Source organism: Anabrus simplex, chromosome 7, assembly GCF_040414725.1.
Source record: "Anabrus simplex isolate iqAnaSimp1 chromosome 7, ASM4041472v1, whole genome shotgun sequence".
NCBI lineage: Eukaryota > Metazoa > Arthropoda > Insecta > Orthoptera > Tettigoniidae > Anabrus > Anabrus simplex.
Window position 1 is genome coordinate 228942422 of NC_090271.1, and position 19612 is coordinate 228962033.

Consider the following 19612-nt stretch of genomic DNA (forward strand, 5'->3'; position numbering starts at 1 on the left):
TTTTTAATTTCAAATTGAAAAGCTACTGTGCTGTTGATGATGACTTGCCATGCTAATACTGAGTGAGCTTTAGGCTCTACATGAGTTAAAAGATTACAATTTCTTCTGAAACACTTGCACAGTAAGAGTTAAATATAATTGGTAATTATTATTTTAATTCAGGCCTTTAATGGATTTTACATATCCATTTATTTATTTTTCCAATCATCATCATCATCATCATCATCATAATCATTTTTCCAGCTCCAGTGTCCCGGGTGTAGTGTACAAGCATTCGCTACTTTGTCCTGACAAAGTATTGTTTCTGTTCCTTTATATCCTCCCGCTTGTCATTCCTTGTGCTGATTTCCCATTTCACTGTGCCTGTCAATCGATTCCTTGGCCTCCCGACTCACCTTTCACTTCTCTGTTAGAGTAATTCCTTATTGTTCTCGATCTGTCCATCCTCATAACATGTCCAAACCCTTGTAGCCTGTGTCTTCCTAAAAGTCTCTGATTTAATAATGATAATAATGATGATGATAATAATAATTTTTAATTTGTTACTACCCACTTACAACTTTTACTGTTTTTGGAGACGCCGATGAGCCAGAATTTTGCTCCCAACAGTTCCCTTACTTGTCGTTAAATCTACAGACATGGGGTTGACATATTTGAACACCTTCCAACACCACTGGACTGAGCCAGGATCAGACCTGTCAACTTGAACTCAGGAAGCCAGTGCCTTAACCATCTGAAACACCCAGCCCGGCTAGTCTTAAGATTTAGTAGTTAAGTATTGTAGATCTTGGGTGACATGTTTCTGTATGAGATGTTTATTGATTTTTCTTTAAGTGTCAGTAATTTGCTTCTTGTGTTGTTTGGTAATGTGTAGCTCCATACAGTGCACACTCGCCTGGTGATCCCTTTTTCTTCTTGTACGATACCAGCATTGGATGTCAGCTGTCATCACGAACATCTAATTATTGTTCTCAGCAAGCCGGTTGGGATACTGTGTCCACACCATTTTCTGAGATTCTGCTGAAAAGATACTCTCTGCCTGTTCTCCTTCAATTTCACGTTACAATATCAGCTGCCGGCCTTGTGGTGTAGGGGTAGCATGCCTGCCTCTTTCCCGGAGGCCCCAAGTACGATTCCTGGCCAGGTCAGGGATTTTTACCTGGACCTGGGGGCTGGCTGGTCTAAGTCCACTCAGCCTACGTGATTAGATATGAGGAGCTATCTGACGGTGAGATAGTGGCCCGGGACTGGAAAGCCAAGAATAACAGTCAAGATGATTCGTGGTGCTGACCACACGACACATCGTAATCTGCAGGCCTTCGGACTAAGCAGCAGTCGCTTGGTAGGCCAAGGCCCTTCAAGGGCTGTAGGGCCATGGGGTTTGGTTTGGAATATCAGCTGAAGGAGTCTGTTCTTATCATTTCAAAAGACATGGCCAAAGTACTCTGCTTCGTTCAGTTTGATGTTGAACGTGACCTCCTAACTCTTTGTTTGGGCATTGGTGTACTTCATTGTTACGTATTGTATCAACCCGTGATATTCTGTGCAGGTGTCAGTAACACCACATCTCGAATGATCAAATTATTTTGATTATGGTCTCTGTTAGTGTTGAGGTCTTAGCACCACTAAGTGTTGATAGCGGTGGTGATTATTGTTTTGAGAGGAGGTACAACTAGGCAACCACCCTCTATTAACCTGGATCCGCCCAAGATTGAATTTTTTGAGAATAAAGTTGTAACGTTTAGCGTTGGATACAGTGCGCGCGGTTTCAATAATAAGAGTCCAAGAAGACTGTGTAGTTTGCCGTGCCATATATGGCACGCTGGGCGGATTCAGGTTAATACTAATCATAGGCAAATAAATTGAAGGGATCTTGCACTTTAAAAAATGATGCTATCAGCCAAAGAAAGACTATCGTCACATATGGTAAACTTCATGGTCTAATCCATGTTGATGTACAGTATAGTTACGCAAAGGTTCTTACAAAGAAATCGCAAAATCTTGTCCGTGTATTTAATAAAATATGTGTGAGATTCACAGTCAGTACGATTCGAGCCGAATTTTGCCTTAGTCAGCTGAATAATTTACATATAACGTTAATAGCTAAAACAAAGTTTTATGAATAACATATTGCCATTGATGCTTTCACGGCCCGTACCTATAGACATGATGTAGGCTTTTGGGCTTATGCCGTGTCAAGAACATTAGGTGAAATTCTTTATGTTTCGCAGAGAACTGCTGTTTGCATCTTCAGAAGGAAATATCGACTGTCCACGGGAAAGGCTTCTCAAACAATTACTGTAGCTTTGAATTTAGACATTGTAATAGAAGTGGAAGAGGTAAGTTCATTCGTCACCAGATGCCTCCCTGGGCACGGTACAGCGACAATGTTCGAGGCGGAAGCTGACGAAACCATCAAAATCGGTCTCAGAGTGTCACATAACATAACAGTTGTATGCACATATGGAAGTATGATAATGACACAAGCCCGGAATGAAACATCTGGCGATGAGGAATGTATGAATTTGGAAAACACTTAAACAAAATAACAATTGTGAAGGTACTGGGAAGGGAACTACCTACGTAAATCCTTAATGGTTGGCAGCCTGTTATTACTTAATTGATAGCCAGTGTCCCTGATAAAATTGTTAGGATTTCTACGTATTTCTACAGCTTCCCTTATAATCCTGGACCTGTAGTGTCTAGTGTGGGTAAGAGCTCGAGCATCTTGGAACACGAAATCATGACTCGACGATAGAGGGTGCTCAGCTATTGCTGATTTGTCTGGCCGGTTGAGACGAATATTTCGTTCAAGTTCTGTGATACGAGTACCAATGGACCGGCATGTTTAACCAATGTATACTTTACCGCAGATACAGGGAATTTTGTATACCCCAGGGTGTAAAATTGGGACAATTTGTCCTTGGTTTTACCCAGACTGTGAGCAATTTTATTGCCAGTGCCAAACGTGGTTTTTATGTTATGTTTGCAGAGGACCTTGGTAATTCTATCTATGGTGTTGTGAATGTGAGGCAGGTAGGCAGTTCCTGTAATTTCTTCCTTCTGTGAGCTTTTCTTCGTCGTTTCTCAGGGATGCAGGGCTCCAAGAATCTGCAAGTCGCTGTAACCATTACCCTGGAATGTGACTTTGAGTGTGTCATTGTCCACGTAGATGTTTGATAGCTCAACAAATTTGTCTCGCTCTCATGGTGAGTGTGATGAAAATGCCTTGTTTTTATGCTGGATGGTGGCGAGAATCTGCATGGAGATAGCGATTTGTGTGAGTAGGCTTGTCTATAGACAAGGCATTCTCATGATACTCGCCAAGATATGAGCATCTAAAACTGACTATATTTATATGCAGGCCTAAAAGTCGTGTTCAAAATTTATTGCCTTTTTACATTTAGAAATACTGCCTTCCAATGAAAATGGCGAGTATAACTCAAATACATTCGTAAGTTTGTTAAAGAATAGTGTAGAATGTTTACATCTATAATTTATAGCTCCTTGTAGCCTAGAAGCCATGGGTTCACTACACAAAATTTGATGTTATTGCATTGGAACCCCGCCCCCTTACCTTTTTTGGCTGTAAAAGTGGAAGAAAAAGGGTCTAATACGCAAGTAAATACGGTATGTTTATAGTATATTTTACAAAATAAAAACTGGAAGAAAAAGGTATCTAATACGCAAGTAAATAGGATATGTTTATAGAGTATTTTACAAAACAAAAACTATCATCTGGAAAAAGCCCACCCACACAATCGAGCATGTCAGGACTTAATTCACTCCTTACAAAACGAAACGAAATTCAGCTCAGTACATGTGCATACACATATACGTGGTTAAATGTTCTGTTTTGCAGTGTGGAATACTTTAAAACCATTCAAATCTTGTATATTACTTTTTGTACATTGAGTAAGAGTTCTGCTTTTACCGTCCTTTTGGTAGCAGCACCCAGCACTCCGGTATGCATTTCCTGTAGGGGAAACTGGCCAGCACATTTGTGTATATCAATATTCAAAACCTTATGGTATTACGTTTAATGTTGTATCTTCACAATTTATGTTAACTAATCAATTTATATACTTCATTGATTACATTCTGTAGCCTCCGTGGCTCAGACGGCAGCGCGTTGGCCTCCCACCGCTGGGTTCCGTGATTCAAATCCCGGTTACTCCATGTGAGATTTGTGCTGGACAAAGCGGAGGTGGGACAGATTTTCCTCCGGGTACTCCGGTTTTCCCTGCCATCTTTCATTCCGGCAACACTCTCCACTATCATTTAATTTCTTCTGACAGTCATCAATCATTACCCCAGAAAAGTGCAACAGGTTTCGGCAGCCCGCACAATTCCTATCCTCGCCGCAAGATGGAGGCTTAATTCATTCCATCCCTGACCCGGTCATTGACTGTAAAACAGGTTGTAGGTATTCATTTTCATTATTCATTACTCAGCCAGTGAATTGTTTCCGGTGGCGAAAATCTGAACTAATGTGCTCCGCCCAGCTACACGCCTACGATAGAAGTGCAGTTGTTGCCAGCGAAACTTCATCGCATGTCGTGTGAGTGAATGATTCGTGCTGGGTAGTGCATTGTGCGTTGTAGATTAGTGAATCCATGTACGTAAGTGAAAACAGTTAATAGACTATATTGTTCGTTGAGCAGTGGAGAAGATGTACTTTAACATAATAATAGTACATAGTACGAATAATAATAATAATAATAATAATGGAAACGTCGAAACAGAAAAGGGGGGAAAATGGGCTCATTCCGCGGTGAAGAAAACGATATAGGCTACAATGTCGTGCAGTTTTGTAAGCAAGAGAAAAAAGAGAACGAAGTAATTATACCTCTTCAAAAAGCAATTTTAAGGGCGGCACATATGGTTGGTAAGTCCGAAAAAAAACCGTAAGAAATATTTTGAAAGACATTGGAAGGCGGAGCAAACTGGCGAAAAGGGTACACCACGAAAAGAAAAAAAAAAGAAAAGAACTGGTCTGAAAGAAAAGTGATTTCTATTGATGACTTTCATAAATGTCGTATTCGTAGAAAGTTCCTAGAGTATTATGAACAAAAGAAAGAAATTCCAACACCGTGGAAACTGCTTGTATTTGCGAAACATGAAATGCAGTTTAAGGGAGGAAAGGAAACTTTCCGGAAAATTGTAAAGGAAATGGGGTTTTATTTCCGGAAGTGTAAAAATAAACGAACTATCCTCGAGGAAAGGTCAGACATTGTTGCTAGATGTGCGGACTACGTACGAGCTATAAGATATTACGCGAAGGGTCCAAATAAACCAGTAGTGTACACGGATGAAACGTGGGTTCATACACACTACACTGTAAAAAAATGTTGGTAACATGAAGACGTCGCAGGGGTTATGACAAATCACAGTCCAGGACAACGAGCTATTGTTGTCCATGCGGGAGGGAGCAGATTTATGACTCAAAATCTAAATCACAAGATTACTATAATGAAATGAATAGCTGCAATTATCAGAAATGGGTAGAAGATAAACTTATTCCAAGTATTCCACCCTAGAGCATAGTTATCGATAATGCGCTCTATCGTACTGTGCAAGTCAGTAAAGCCCTCGTAAGGCTGAAATGGTAGACTGGCTTACTCAGCATAACATATATTGTGATCCCACTTGGAGAAGAGATGAACTTTTGAAACTTATAACACGTAATATGCCAAAACCGTCATATAGAGTGGATACAATGTTAGAACAAAAGGGGTTTACTGTCTTAAGGCTCCCTCCATACCATTGTGACCTTAATCCGATTGAACTTATTTTGGCATTTGTTAAAACAAAAGATTGCTGCTAAAAATGTCTCTGTTATTAGCTTAAAAACCCTAAAGGAACTGACCAGCACTTTTTTACGTGAAATCGCTCAACAGGACTGGGCAAGAGCTTGCGAAAAAGTACGAACAATTGAAGAAAGTTATTGATACAGGGATGGGTTAATGGAGGAAGCCATAGAAAATATCATCATAAATGTTGGCCTTGACAGTGACGATAGTGATGATGAAAATACAAATGAAAATGAGTTCCGTGACAACACTGAACAAAGTGATAAGGATACTGATACTGCAAGTGAACCTGGTACGTACAATAGTGAGAATAGTGAGACCGACACAGCTGACGAAGAACCTGGTATCTATCCTTTCTATGCAGGACCATCATCGTCTAGTACAATGTAACTTCAAGCAGGTTAGTGGTACTGTTCTCATTGTATGGCTGTACATGCGTTCCCCCTCTTGCCTGTCTCCCGTCCGCGGCAGCCTTACCGTGGCGAGCTGATGTAATGTATACACAACAGCCGTGCTCCATGTCTAGCGGTAACCATTCCCTGCTGGAGTAGTACATTCTGATATCCGGTAAAGCTTATAGGTTAATATGAATGGAATAAATAAATACTTACTTGTGGCATTACTGCTTCCCGCCATCTTGCCGATCAACTATATTTTTAAATTCTTCTTCCTGCAGCCTGGTGGTCAAGCGCTAAATAAAAATAACTCTAATTCTCATGCTACGTGACCCACACAAGCACTGTTGTCCGGTCTAGCAGTAAGGAAATGTCAAAAACACTCAGGCATAAATGAAATATGAACCCGCACAATTGTGCGTAAAGGTCTGAAAGGGGTTAAGCAATTGCACGTGGGATTCAGCATAGATTTTTCCTAGTCTTTGAGTAATTTTTTTTTCTTTCTTTTGTTGTATCAGCAAGTTATGCAAGTGTATTATTTGAATACTGTAAATGCACCTTGTTCGATACATTTTGGGGAGACTTTTTTTAATTTTCTGTTTCAGGTTGAAACTGAATCAAGGTACTGCATGCAGTGCTGGATCTTAGAATAATGTGTGATATTACAATTTTGTGGTTAATTCAAAATCCAGTACAGTAGGAGTCCGCTATAGCTAGTACGGCAATATAACGAGAACTCCGCTATAGCGACGATTATTTTCTGTCCCTTCAAAATTCCTATATTAAACTGTGTATCGTCCTTCGGTTACAGCGAGAGCCCCATCACTGACACATCCGTTATTACGAGCGATTAAGCGCGCTCGATTTTTTTCCGTTACCGATATTAATGCACCCCATTGATGATATTGCATGCGATCGATTACTTTCGGTATCGCTTTGTGCACTAGCAAATTCTCTCGTCGACATTCGAAGACGATGTCAGAGTCGATTATTGATACCCGTTGACTGTTGTTTCGTAAAGAAAATTCGAAATGAAAGAGAACATATTTTTGTTATAAATGCGTAAATATGTGTCCGATAACTGTTGTCTAATAACTCCTTCGAATATCAAATTCACAGAAAACCTACACACTCGTCAATTACAATAAATAATTCTTCGCTACATCCTGGAACACAAGAACAGACATCTTTTTACAGCCTAATATATCGAGCCTTAAGAATCCCCTTATCTCCCAAAAATTTGAGAACTGAATTGAATTACATAAGAAACCTTGCAGTAACCAATGGATACAAAATTGAAGTGATAAACCGTCTGATATATAAGATAAAAAACAAACTGTCCACTAACCTCAAACCGGATAAACCTAGCAAAAATAAATATGCCGTTTTCACTTATAATAGCCCAATGATCCACCAAATTACCAATAATTTCAACAAACATAATGTAAACATAGCTTACAGAACAACCAATACTACGCAGAACATATTTTTTTAATTATAATAAAATAAATAATACTAATAACAGCAAATATCAGAATTCAGGAGTTTATAGGTTGACTTGTTCACAGTGTGGTTATTCATACGTTGGTCAAACTGGGCGAAGTTTTATTACAAGGTATTTGGAACATTTCAATGCCGAAAAACATAACAAATATTCCGCTATGAGTACACACATGAAGGAAACAGGCCACCATTTTACTACAATAGAAAAAGATCTAACAATAATAAAGAATACTAACAAGAGAAAACTGCTAAACGAATTTTAAAATATCTATATTTATTTGGACAGAACGTTTAATAAGGATTATAACCTTAATGACGACACGGAAATTAAAAGTCCTTTGTACACATTAATACCTAAGTTGTTGAAAACAGTTATCCCAAATCAAAAGAGAATCCCGCATATTTTAAAAATTACCAATACAACAACTCCAAACACGCCCCCAGATACCATACCTATAATTCCCCCTCCGAATAATCCCCCTCCCATATCGACACCAGTATGTACCAATCCACCCAGTTCTTCCCTCCCTCAACTCGTCCCCCTCCCTCCGTCACACCCATACAATACACGTAGTAGAAACGCCAGTCAGATCACCGCTAGTAACAGAACAAGTTCGACACTCTACGGCATTCGAGTAAGTACGCATTTTTACGTAACCCATAACCGTATACAACCACAACTGTTATTTTTGTACATACACTTAAAATGCATTTTTTATATTTTTCTTTACAGTCTATCCAACATTCTAATCATTGAAAATTTACACAACAGAAGGGATACTACAATTATATTGATAAATATCTTCAATCCAGTGCATTGTTCGTGAATTTACAACGTGTATTTTTAATTCAACGTATTCTTATTCGACTGGTTACATAACCAATTTAACTCAAGAAGAATTACGATGATCATCCCTGACCTAATCCCCCCTCTAGGGACACCATGACCTTGAAGTCGGTGTGGGGGCTTGTGTGCTTGTTGATCCCGAGGGCTGTGCCAGCTCAGGGTTACCCATGCTGGATAGGCCTCGGTGTAGGGCCAGACTAACAAGGTGTCCCCCGAGTTGCTTGATAGGTGTCTGTGCTCTTTAAATTTCACAACTATTTCTACCCTTCTGTCCTCACCTTCTTAAATTTCATTCCTCTTCCTCTCTGGCCAGCCTCTCTGCCTCGGGTAGAATAAACGATAAGAAAAATTAGAATAGGTAAAATAGGTTAGTATGGAGGTTTTATCCTCCCCCAATCGCAAGTTTCGGGTCGTGGCGAGGTGATGCATGGCTACTGGGAGAGTAGTTCTTAGCGGCCCACCCCAATCACAAGTTTCGGGTCGTGGCGAGGTGATGCATGGCTACTGGGAGAGTAGTTCCTAGCGACCCACCTCCAGATACCGGGCGCCCTCTGGAGTATATAGCCTTGCCTTCGGTACGTCAGGGCTCTGCCGAAGGTCGACCTTTTATATCCCGGGTACTCGTGGGACATGGATGGTTTTTGAGTTTGGTTGTGATTCTTCTTCGAAGGCTGCAGGCCTTAAAACTGCGTCCTTTAATTGTTCAGTTAGGAAACGTAAACGTTTCAATCGTGTTGACCTGTGTAATAAGGAAGATTCTGAAGAGCGTCTGCCACGATTTCTGGTTGCGACCAGAGTCGATGGACAGAGCTTTCTTCAAGAGAACCCATTCCTGATAAGCAATGCTGTGGAAGGTCTTGTTGGTGAAGTAGATGAAATGAGGAAATTGCGGGATGGTAGCGTACTCATTAAGACCAGTACGCTCGTACAGAGTAAAAAGTTATTGGAAGCCACAATGTTTGGATCAGTGCCAGTTAAGATTGAGAGCCACAAGTCTTTCATAGGGACTTGATTAAGGCCTCCGATGATGACCTTATCCGGAGCCTTGCTCGTAGAGGTGTATCCGACGTTAAACGTCTTAAGAGGCGTGTTGGTGATAACCTCTATGACACGGGGGCTTTCATCTTAACATTCGATCTCGAGAAACTGCCCGAACGTATTAAGGTATCCATGTATACACTCACTGTTCGACCATATTTTCCTTCTCCTATGAGGTGCTACAACTGCCAGCGTTTTGGCCACACCTCACCACGCTGCCAGGGATCAGCAATATGCGGGGCATGTGGAAAAGCGGCGCATGCCGGTGCGGACTGCACACCACCACCAGTGTGTGTTAATTGCACTGGCGAGCACGCCCCTCGATCCAAGGAATGCCCTACATTTAAAAAGGAGAAAAAGATCCAGGAGATTAAGATTTTGGATAAACTTTCTTATCCAGAGGCACGGAAGAAGTATAAATCAATGGCTCCTCCGGAATTCTCCGTCTCCTTTGCAGAGAAGGCTTCTAGTGTACGCATAAATCCCGTAAGTTTTGTACCCTCTGTCCCACCATCAACTCTGCAAACATCCAGTAATCAACAAGTAAACATCAAACCACAGGTTAAACAGACAGCAAGTACGTCATTGCCGAAGACGTCCGGGAAAAATTCTTCCCAGACACATTCGGCTGGGAAGTCCTCCCCCACAAGGGCGGGGGAAAAGACTTCCCCAACAAAGGCTGGAAAATCACCTTCCAGCCATCCTTCAACTGGCCCGAAAAAGGAGGAGAAAGGGAAGCCTAAATGCTCCCCTACACGTTTGGAGAAGAAACCTTCTCCAACGAGACTGGGGATCCCAGGATCTCCAAAAAAGCCTGGCAATTCATCTGCCAGTCCTCCTCCGAAGTGTTCGAAAACGGTGGGTAAGAGCGAGAGGCCCCGACGTCCTCTTGTTCGATCTCTTTCTAGAGAACCTAGTTCTCCCAAGAAAAAGGCCCACTGTCCCCGATCAGTGAGATCACCGTCCGCGGAGGGTCCAGTCACCGCTACTCCTTCTTCTGAGGAGACAATGGAGACTGAACCACTCATTGTCGTGGATGGTGACGACAATACTGACAACAACGGCGGAGAATGGCAAGTAGTTGACAAAAAGAAGGGCAAGCAATTGTCCTAATTTCGACTACCAATCCACACAATGGCACTATTGCAGTGGAACTGCAGTAGTTACCACTGTCGCCTAGCTGAGTTACGTCAACTGATATCCGTCTATGCGGCCTCCATAGTCTGTCTACAGGAATCTCGTTTGAGACCTGGACACGACACGACTATGAGAGGATATCGTCTTTATTCCAAAGACAGAGTAGCTGTGGATGGCGCGGCAACTGGGGGCGTTTGTACCCTAGTTCGCTCCGACATCTTCAGCGAAGAAGTACCGCTCCGTACTCAGCTAGATGCAGTTGCAGTTCGCACTCCGTTGCCAGTAATGACAACGGTTTGCAACGTGTACTTTCCACCGGATTATAACCTTGATATGCATGCACTACAAGATTTGATCGCTCAGTTGCCTCCTCCTTTCCTCATGCTGGGGGATGTGAACGCCCGTAACACACTATGGGGTTCTCCGTCTTCCTGTTCTAGGGGGAGGAAGCTCGAGCGAGTGATCAACCTATTTGATCTTTGTGTGCTCAATACAGGGGAACCGACACATTTCAGTAGCGCGCATGGCACATTCTCACACCTGGATGTCACTTTGTGTAGCCGTGCGCTAGTTCCCCTGCTACGGTGGCAAGTTCACGACGACCTCTGTGATAGTGACCACTTCCCGATAATCCTGTCTCTCTTGAATCAAAGACAGTCCAAAGTACCCAAGCGCTGGTTACTTCGGCGGGCAAATTGGCCAGAATTTACAAAACGCGCAGTGATGGCTGATGATATGCTGGAGTCTGTTGACGACCACGTCTCTTCCATTACTACTGGAATTTTGGCTGCTGCAGAGGAAACAATTCCTTCCTCGTCCTGTATTCGTCGCCGGAAACAGGTCCCATGGTGGACGGACGAAATTGCAGCAGCCATACGTGATTGCCGACGGGCTTTTAAGCATTATCGTCGGAATCCTACAATGGCCAATCATATCGCATTTAAGCGTCTGCGTGCGAAGGCCCGTTTTTTGATTCGAGAAAGTAAGAAAGCTACGTGGGAAAAGTATGTGTCATCCATCACGGCACATACTCCGTCATCACAAGTGTGGACAAAACTCCGCCGTATTGTCGGAATACAGAATGTGCCCTCAGTACCCGGAATCTCCATTAATGGAGATATAGTTACGATTCCTTCAGTCATTGCAGACCACATCGCGTCACATTTCGTAGATACGTCCAGCTCTAGGAGATACGACCCTGCATTTCTTCCAATTAAGCGCGAAGCAGAGGCCCACCATCTCTCTTTTGCCTCTAGTGCTTCGCATCCCTACAATGTGCCCTTCACGGAGTGGGAGTTGCGAAGTGCACTTGCGCTATGCAGAGATACGGCTCCTGGACCGGACAAAATCCATAATCAAATGCTTAAGCATTTGAGTGACAGATGTCTCAAGGATATCCTCACCCTATTCAACAGAATATGGAGTGAGGGAGTGTTTCCATCTCAATGGCGTGAGGGAATTGTAATACCAATTCCCAAGCCAGGTAAAGATCCAAAACTTCTGGATAGTTATAGGCCAATATGCCTTACAAATGGCCTCTGTAAGCTATTTGAAAGGATGGTTAACCGGCGTCTTGTGTGGGCCATGGAAAAGGAAGGCCTCTTGTCTAACTACCAGTGTGGTTTTCGCTCTCATCGGTCTGCCACTGATCATCTGGTCAGACTGGAGAGCGCCATTCAGGAGGCCTTTCTCCGGAAGGAACACCTAGTCGCCGTGTTTTTTGACCTGGAAAAAGCTTACGATACTACCTGGCGATATGGGATTCTCTCCACTCTACACCAGTGGGGATTTCGGGGAAATTTGCCAACGTTTATTGAGAACTTCATGTCCCTCCGTCTCTTTCGAGTCCGAGTAGGGAATGCATTTTCTCAATATTACGTTCAGGAAAATGGAGTACCTCAGGGATCGGTACTGAGTGTCACGCTGTTCGCAATCGCCATCAACGGCATAGTTGCCGCTGCTGGGCCCGCAGTCGTTCCATCGCTGTATGTAGACGACTTAGCTCTACATTACAGCTCCGGAAGGGTGGCGTTTGCAGAGAGACAGCTACAGCAAGCTATTAACAGAGTCGACAGATGGGCCCTGCGACATGGTTTTCGATTTTCAGCAGCGAAAACCTCAGTTGTACACTTCTGTCGACGTTGTCCTGTGCATCCCGAACCAGAGCTCCGCTTGCGAAACAGTGTCTTACCAGTGGTTGACAGCTGCAAATTCCTGGGTCTCCATTTTGATAAGAGACTTACGTAGCAGCCCCACATCCGTCAGTTAAAGGTTGCCTGCATGAAGAGACTTAACATGCTTAAGTTTCTCAGTGGCACTTCGTGGGGGGCTGACCGTGCGGTACTGCTACGATTTTACACGGCGACGGTCCTCTCCCGGATTGACTATGGAAGTGCGGCTTATGGCTCAGCATCAAAATCTACGCTGAGCCTTTTAGACAGTATTCACCATAGTGGAGTAAGGCTGGCAACGGGTGCTTTCCGTACTAGCCCCATTCCCAGCCTGCTCGCTGAAGCGGGAGTTCCACCTTTACGGATAAGGAGGCAGCAGTTACTCCTAACGTACGCTGCCAAAATTCGTGAAATGCCGCTACATCCAAGCTATCAATGCATCTATCGCACCCAATACCACCAGCGGTGCCAAGACCGGCCGAATGCCACACGGCCGGTTGGGTTTCGGATTGATAGCTTGTGTCATGATTTGAATATTGATATCGGTGGTTGTCTTGAACGAACTCTTAGTGAGGTACCTCCGTGGTTGGTTCCGCGACCGGATATACGTCTAGATCTGCTCCGTGGACCCAAGGTGAACACGGATTCCTCCGTTCATCGGAGGTATTTCCAGGACTTTGTTCACCAATATCCGGCCGCGAGATTTATCTTCACGGATGGTTCTAAAATCGGAGATAATGTTGGTTGCTCTTTTGTCATTGATGATATGAGTACGAAGATCTCGCTCCCTAAAGTATGTAGCGTGTATACTGCAGAGCTTTACGCCATCTTAGAGGCTCTGCAGTTTGCACTGCGTGACGAAGGAAGCCACTTTCTGTTGTGTACCGATTCGTTAAGCTCTCTGCAGTCTATTGAAACCTGTTTCTTGCAACACCCACTGGTGCAGCAGATACATGACCTTCTAGCCAGGTTAAGCGATGCTAGCACCAGAATTACTTTCGCGTGGCTTCCAAGCCACGTTGGGATTGCGGGAAACGAACTTGCGGATGGAGCAGCAAAGGAAGCTGCACTTTTACCTCCAAGACCCGTCAATGTACCTGCTAAGGATATTTGTTCTCAGCTACGTCGAACCATCTTGGCGTTCTGGGAATCGGAGTGGCTAGATATCCGAACTCCCAACAAGCTGAGAGCAATTAAGAAGACAACTACCGTGTGGCGGTCCTCTTTCCGACCTTCACGGAGAGAGGCCATAGTACTGTGCAGGCTGAGGATAGGTCATTTACGATCCACGCACTCTTATCTCCTAAAGAGGGAAGACTCCCCAGTGTGTTCTTGTGGTGCCGAATTCACCGTGGCCCACATCCTCACAGAGTGTGCCGATCTCTCTGGCCTAAGACGGAGCCTCGGCCTGCAGGAAACACTCGAACGCATACTAGCCGATGACGCGACTACTGCTGATCTCGTCATCCGCTTTATGTGCGACAGTGGACTTATCAAAGGTATGTAAATTACAAGTGTACTGTTACTCAGGGAACGTACGTTCCCTTTTGATACGTTAGTAATCCTTTCGGCCTAGTTTTATAATTATTTTTTGTTTTAATTTGTACTGCGTTGCCAAAATCCTTTGTTGAATAAATAATTTTGTTTTATATTTTAAATTTATTTTCCACTTATTTGTTCAGAGAGGATGATTACCTCGTTGTACTTCCTCTTAAAACAAAAATCACCACCACCACCTGACCTAATCTTCTACTACATGATTAATTAGAGCCCTTGTTTTGTATATATTTTGTTCTTCGAATTTCTACTTGCTGATGAATACAGCTTAATATGGACCTTCACCAAATGTTAAAGAAAATGGATCCATTTCAATTTCAGACGAATGCCGTTTGACAATCTTCCTACCAACATTAACATACATATATATTTTTTAGACTAGATTATGAGATTGACCTACAATTGTTTTAACTTGTTGTTTATAAGATTTACTTATAACTTTTTAATAATGGTATCAAAAACAACTTTTAATGTCACATTTTATTCCAATCTTATATGATTGATTATTGTAAGACAGTCTTAAATGTAACTATTATTTTTAAAGATGTTCATAGTGCTGATGATGCCCGTTAAGAAGGGCGAAACATGTTCACGATTTTTCAATTATTTATGATCATTTAACCACACTAGTGGTAATTGTAAGTATTGACTAGGTTGACATTATGCAAAAATTCTAAATTCCCATGGAGGGAATTAGATATTTTTCACCAATAGAGCATGTCAAAAACATATCAGATGTAAGGCTTTTCAGGCGTTTGCTCTATTAACCAGTGTTTCGTCTTAGGTCTGACACTAGACTCGTCAGAGCAAACGCCTGAAAAGCCTTACATCTGATATGTTTTTGACATGCTCTATTCGTGAAAAATATCTAATTCCCTCCATGGGAATTTAGAATTTTCCATTCGGAATTGCTAGGCGGGCAATAATTCCATTGCAGAGATTTATCTCCCATATGCAGTTATCAGACTGTGCCTCATATATAGGCTTCTGATAAGCTCACCTGCATACACCCAGCATCAGTGGGTAGGGTCTGACACATCCCACTCTGACGAGTCTAGTGTCAGACCTAAGATGAAACGCTGGTTAATAGAGCAAACGCCTGAAAAGCCTTACATCTGATATGTAGGTTGACATTAAACAAATATTTTTTTTTAAATTATATGTGAAAACTGTTGTTAACTCGTTAAAAATTAAGGCCGCTTAATTTTTAGGCTAAATACTGCAATTAAGTAAGAATGGGATGCAGCTCGAAATATGGCAGAGTGCTTAATTGATTTCAGATGTTAGTTTATATTTTCTCGCGTCTGGTTAAATTACGTAAAGCCTATTATGAAAATGTATAGCGAGAAGATTTCTCTACTGGCGCTTGAAGTGTGTTGTCATCATACGTATAGTACGGTTAAGTTTGGATAGGTGACATCGTTTGAATAAGAAAACTGAAACGTTTGCAACAAAATGCGATCGATCATCTTCGGTATGGTATAGTTTTCTCACTTTGTGCATTTGCGAGCTCTCTCGTCGACATTCAAAGGCGATGTTGGAATTGATTCCTAATACCCGTCGACTGCTGTTCGCTAAAGAAAATTCGAAATGAAAGAGGATAACATTCGTAATAAATACGTAAATAACGTGGCCGATAGCAGTTGTTAACTCGTTAAAAATAATGACTGAAGTAAACGATATCTTGATTTGAATGTTATATACGGAATTTAAGTTAGAATGTGATTACACCGCAAGATATGGCAGAGTGCATCACTGATTTCAGAGGATATTTCAATCTTCTCGCGTCCAGTTAAATTTCAGAAAGGCTATTTACATGTTAACTTTTCACGAGTAGGTTATCATTTCTCTACATGCCTTTCAAATACTTTTTCATTGTACATATACGGTTACGTTAGGTGACGTCGTTTGAAGAAGAAAACTGAAGTGTTTGCCACAGAAACCTCTGGAGTGATACTGTATTACTTCGAATCCAAGACTTTTTTTCTCAGAATCTCGTGCGAAAACTCGAGGGTTGTCTTGCATTTACGGCCTAATAGTAAGTTAATGGATACCACTGGCAACTACCGCGGTAACCACGCTGCTTCTTTTCACCCACGCACACAAAACTCGTTGACCATAAACGACCTCTTTACTATAGCCTACATCGCTATCCGCGACAACCGGTTGTACAGTGCTTGTGTGTAACGTTACTGGATCTCAGGAAATAGTGAAGAGAGTATGACGTTCTATTAGCTTCTACAAAAACGTTTCTCAAATCTGCAGAACGGCATTAAAACATGCGAGCCTTCGAATTCTTAGAAAAGCCATGGCTACTCAGTGGCAGAGTTATAACGCGTCTATTGTACTTGACGCTTAGTAAAATTAAGTTTCATAGACAGCAGGAATATTTTCGTGATGGATAGTCGTATTGTAAAGATACGTGGAAAAGGTATTGCCGGCTAAATTTTCAGCGGGTTCTAGTCGATATTATGATGCCAATTTTACTCTAAATTAATGATTATTAAACACTCGTAAATGTAGAATAATTGTGCAGCCGCAAGAAAATACGGCATAGGCCTAACTAAAGCCAGTATTTGGCGTTAGCATGAAGACAAAGAGATAAAACAATGCGTACTGTACAAAAAATGCATTCATTGGTCCACAACAAGGGCGCTTTAAAGAAGTCGAAGATGAAATTGTGAGGTATGTGCACGAAAAACGCAAGGGCGGAATGGCCATACCGTGGCGCAATAAACTCGTTCGTTGACTTTCAACGTCCGCGATTAGGCCTATACATAGCCTGATGGTGTTGCATGACAGTGACTGCCGCTGAATTTGGCTGAACCCGGCAAGCGGAACGTGCGCGTAGTGGTTGCTGTTATATCTGACGCTGAGTAAAAGTAACAGTTTATAAACAGCAAGAATACTTTCCTGATGGATCGTCGTATTGTAGAGACACATGGAATAGGTATTGCCGGTAAATTTTCAACGGGTTCTCTTCGGTATTATGATCCCAATTTTAAGTTAAGGCAATGTATCGGTGAAATTTAGTTAAAATTGTGAAAAAAATCCATTTTTAGTTTTTTACGTTCTCATAATGTTTATACCTTGTACTTTATTTTTGAGCTTTGTTTTATTTAAATATCAGCCATTTAAAGCCCTTAGTGGCCATTTAAATGACCCGGTGCAAGTGGGCGTTGCCGCCCATCGACACTATTCTCATGAATATCTTTCGTTTTTCGAAGATTTTGAATTGAGCGTGCGGTTTGAATGTAAGAAATTTTGTTGCTGTGGGTCTTTATGTTGACTATTCTGATGGACCATCGATATATCGAGTGGAATTGGCGCTTATTTCAAGGATGGAGTTTGTCCATGTGTTGAATGTAAACAAAGAGTTGTGATCTCACGTTTTGTGTTTATCACTCGTGTTTTAGGCCTACTCTGCTTTTCTGTAATTTCTTAAATGTTACATTTGTAATAAGTGTATTATAAATGATCCATAAACAATAACAGTATCTACTTAGTGCACGCAGCTTAGTTTTTGAGGTTGGGATTTGTGAGGTGGTTTTATTATCAGTGTACATAATGGGCAGAAGAATGGCGACTTGTCGTCGCCGGAAGAAACCACCTAGTAAAGTGTTGTATAAAATGAAACAATGACATTTTTAACAGGAATAAGAATGTAAGTACTATTTTACAAGATCAAGTAGGGGAAGTTAAAATCTCCACACCAAATATTATGCCCAGGGAATGCATAATGTAATTTGGGCTAAGTATCTGAATGAAGTGTTTATGTCAAATAAAGAACTGGAGATTGCTGTAACATCAGCAATTGCTGAATTCAACATGGGTTGTGAAGCAAGTGAGAAACTAAAAGCTAGTGTTAGGGGTGTTAAAGTTAGCAGCTCAGGACAGAAAATTAGTGTAATGAGGGACAAGCGTAGAATTGACCACAGTGGAGTGTCTGGGCGACAAGGGTTCAAAACAGCCCGAAGGAAACTAAAACTCTCTAAACTGCTAATGAGGCCAGGGAGAAGGCAGCAGAGGGTCCAACGTATGGTGCTGGGGAGTTTTAAGTCAACTAGATTCAGGTACTGGACTATTGTTCATCTCCAAAATTTCAATTTTTTTTCCTCAGAATTTATTTTCCAGCACTTTTCAAGATTCAAAATGCTCCTCATGCCACAGTTTTCAATCAATCTATTTGAAACTTTTAGGATAGTTTCAGATACAACATAATAACAAACTGATGTGCAAAGTTTAAAATACATGCAATAGTTCAGTGGCAATCTAGTTTTTTCTCATCATGATCATCATAAAATATATTTAAAAAGTTAAGCCTATGTGAAATAATTTGTTCCTTTCGGTGTAATTAAAATTTGTCCAGACCCACACATCACTTCTTTTATATTGGTCTTTTAAAACCAATATTAAATTTTACGCCAGATCTGTTGAGCCGTTTGGCATGAGGAGCATTTTATAAATACATCAAAAATTGTTAAAAATATTTATAAATTTATGAATATCTCAAAAACTGTTATTGATAGAAACTTGAAACTTTGTATGTTGTATCATGCTGATACTGATATTAAATGATAAAAATTCTAAGGTGATAGGATGAAAACTGTAGATTTTAGGATTTTCACAGATGCATTGCCTTAATGGTCCTTAAACCCGCAGAAATAAAGAGAAATTGTGCAGCTGCAAAAGAAAAAAGAAAAAAACCCAGCATGACGAAAAAGTCTCTGATTCAGATCGTTCAGGGCGGAATCGACTATAAAAGTCACGTTTCTTTCTTTCATCTATCATTACATAATCTGATTTCTTAAAATTTTCATTTGATTTACACATATATCACCTAATCAATTCACAGTAAGTTAACTTCACCTGTCATTAGCTGTTCATATTTCATTATCAGCATAAGTTTTTGTTAATTGTGATAAAAAGAAAATATTCTTAATTATTTCAAAGTTTTCATCTTTGTTATTCACTTTATATGGAAGAAAAGATGATTCATTAAGTCATCACTTCATTTTAAAATAAAATAATCGAAATATCATTACTGTTATTTACTCAAGTTGTTCATCAAAAATAAATATTAATTTCAACATTTAATTTAACACGGGTGACGGCCCCGAGAAATCTTGTAGTACGCTCGCCACCGGTAGG

General features: G+C 41.3%; 1 protein-coding gene and 1 non-coding gene across 6 annotated transcripts in view; both read left to right on the forward strand.

Moving 5' to 3' along the window:
• LOC136877494 (chromodomain-helicase-DNA-binding protein 6) overlaps positions 1–19612 on the forward strand; it is a 703291-nt gene that overhangs the window by 281810 nt on the left and 401869 nt on the right. The window lies entirely within an intron of this gene.
• LOC136877874 (small nucleolar RNA U6-53/MBII-28) lies at positions 32–114 on the forward strand. The gene has a single exon (XR_010860821.1). It is a non-coding gene; the product is annotated as a small nucleolar RNA U6-53/MBII-28 (small nucleolar RNA).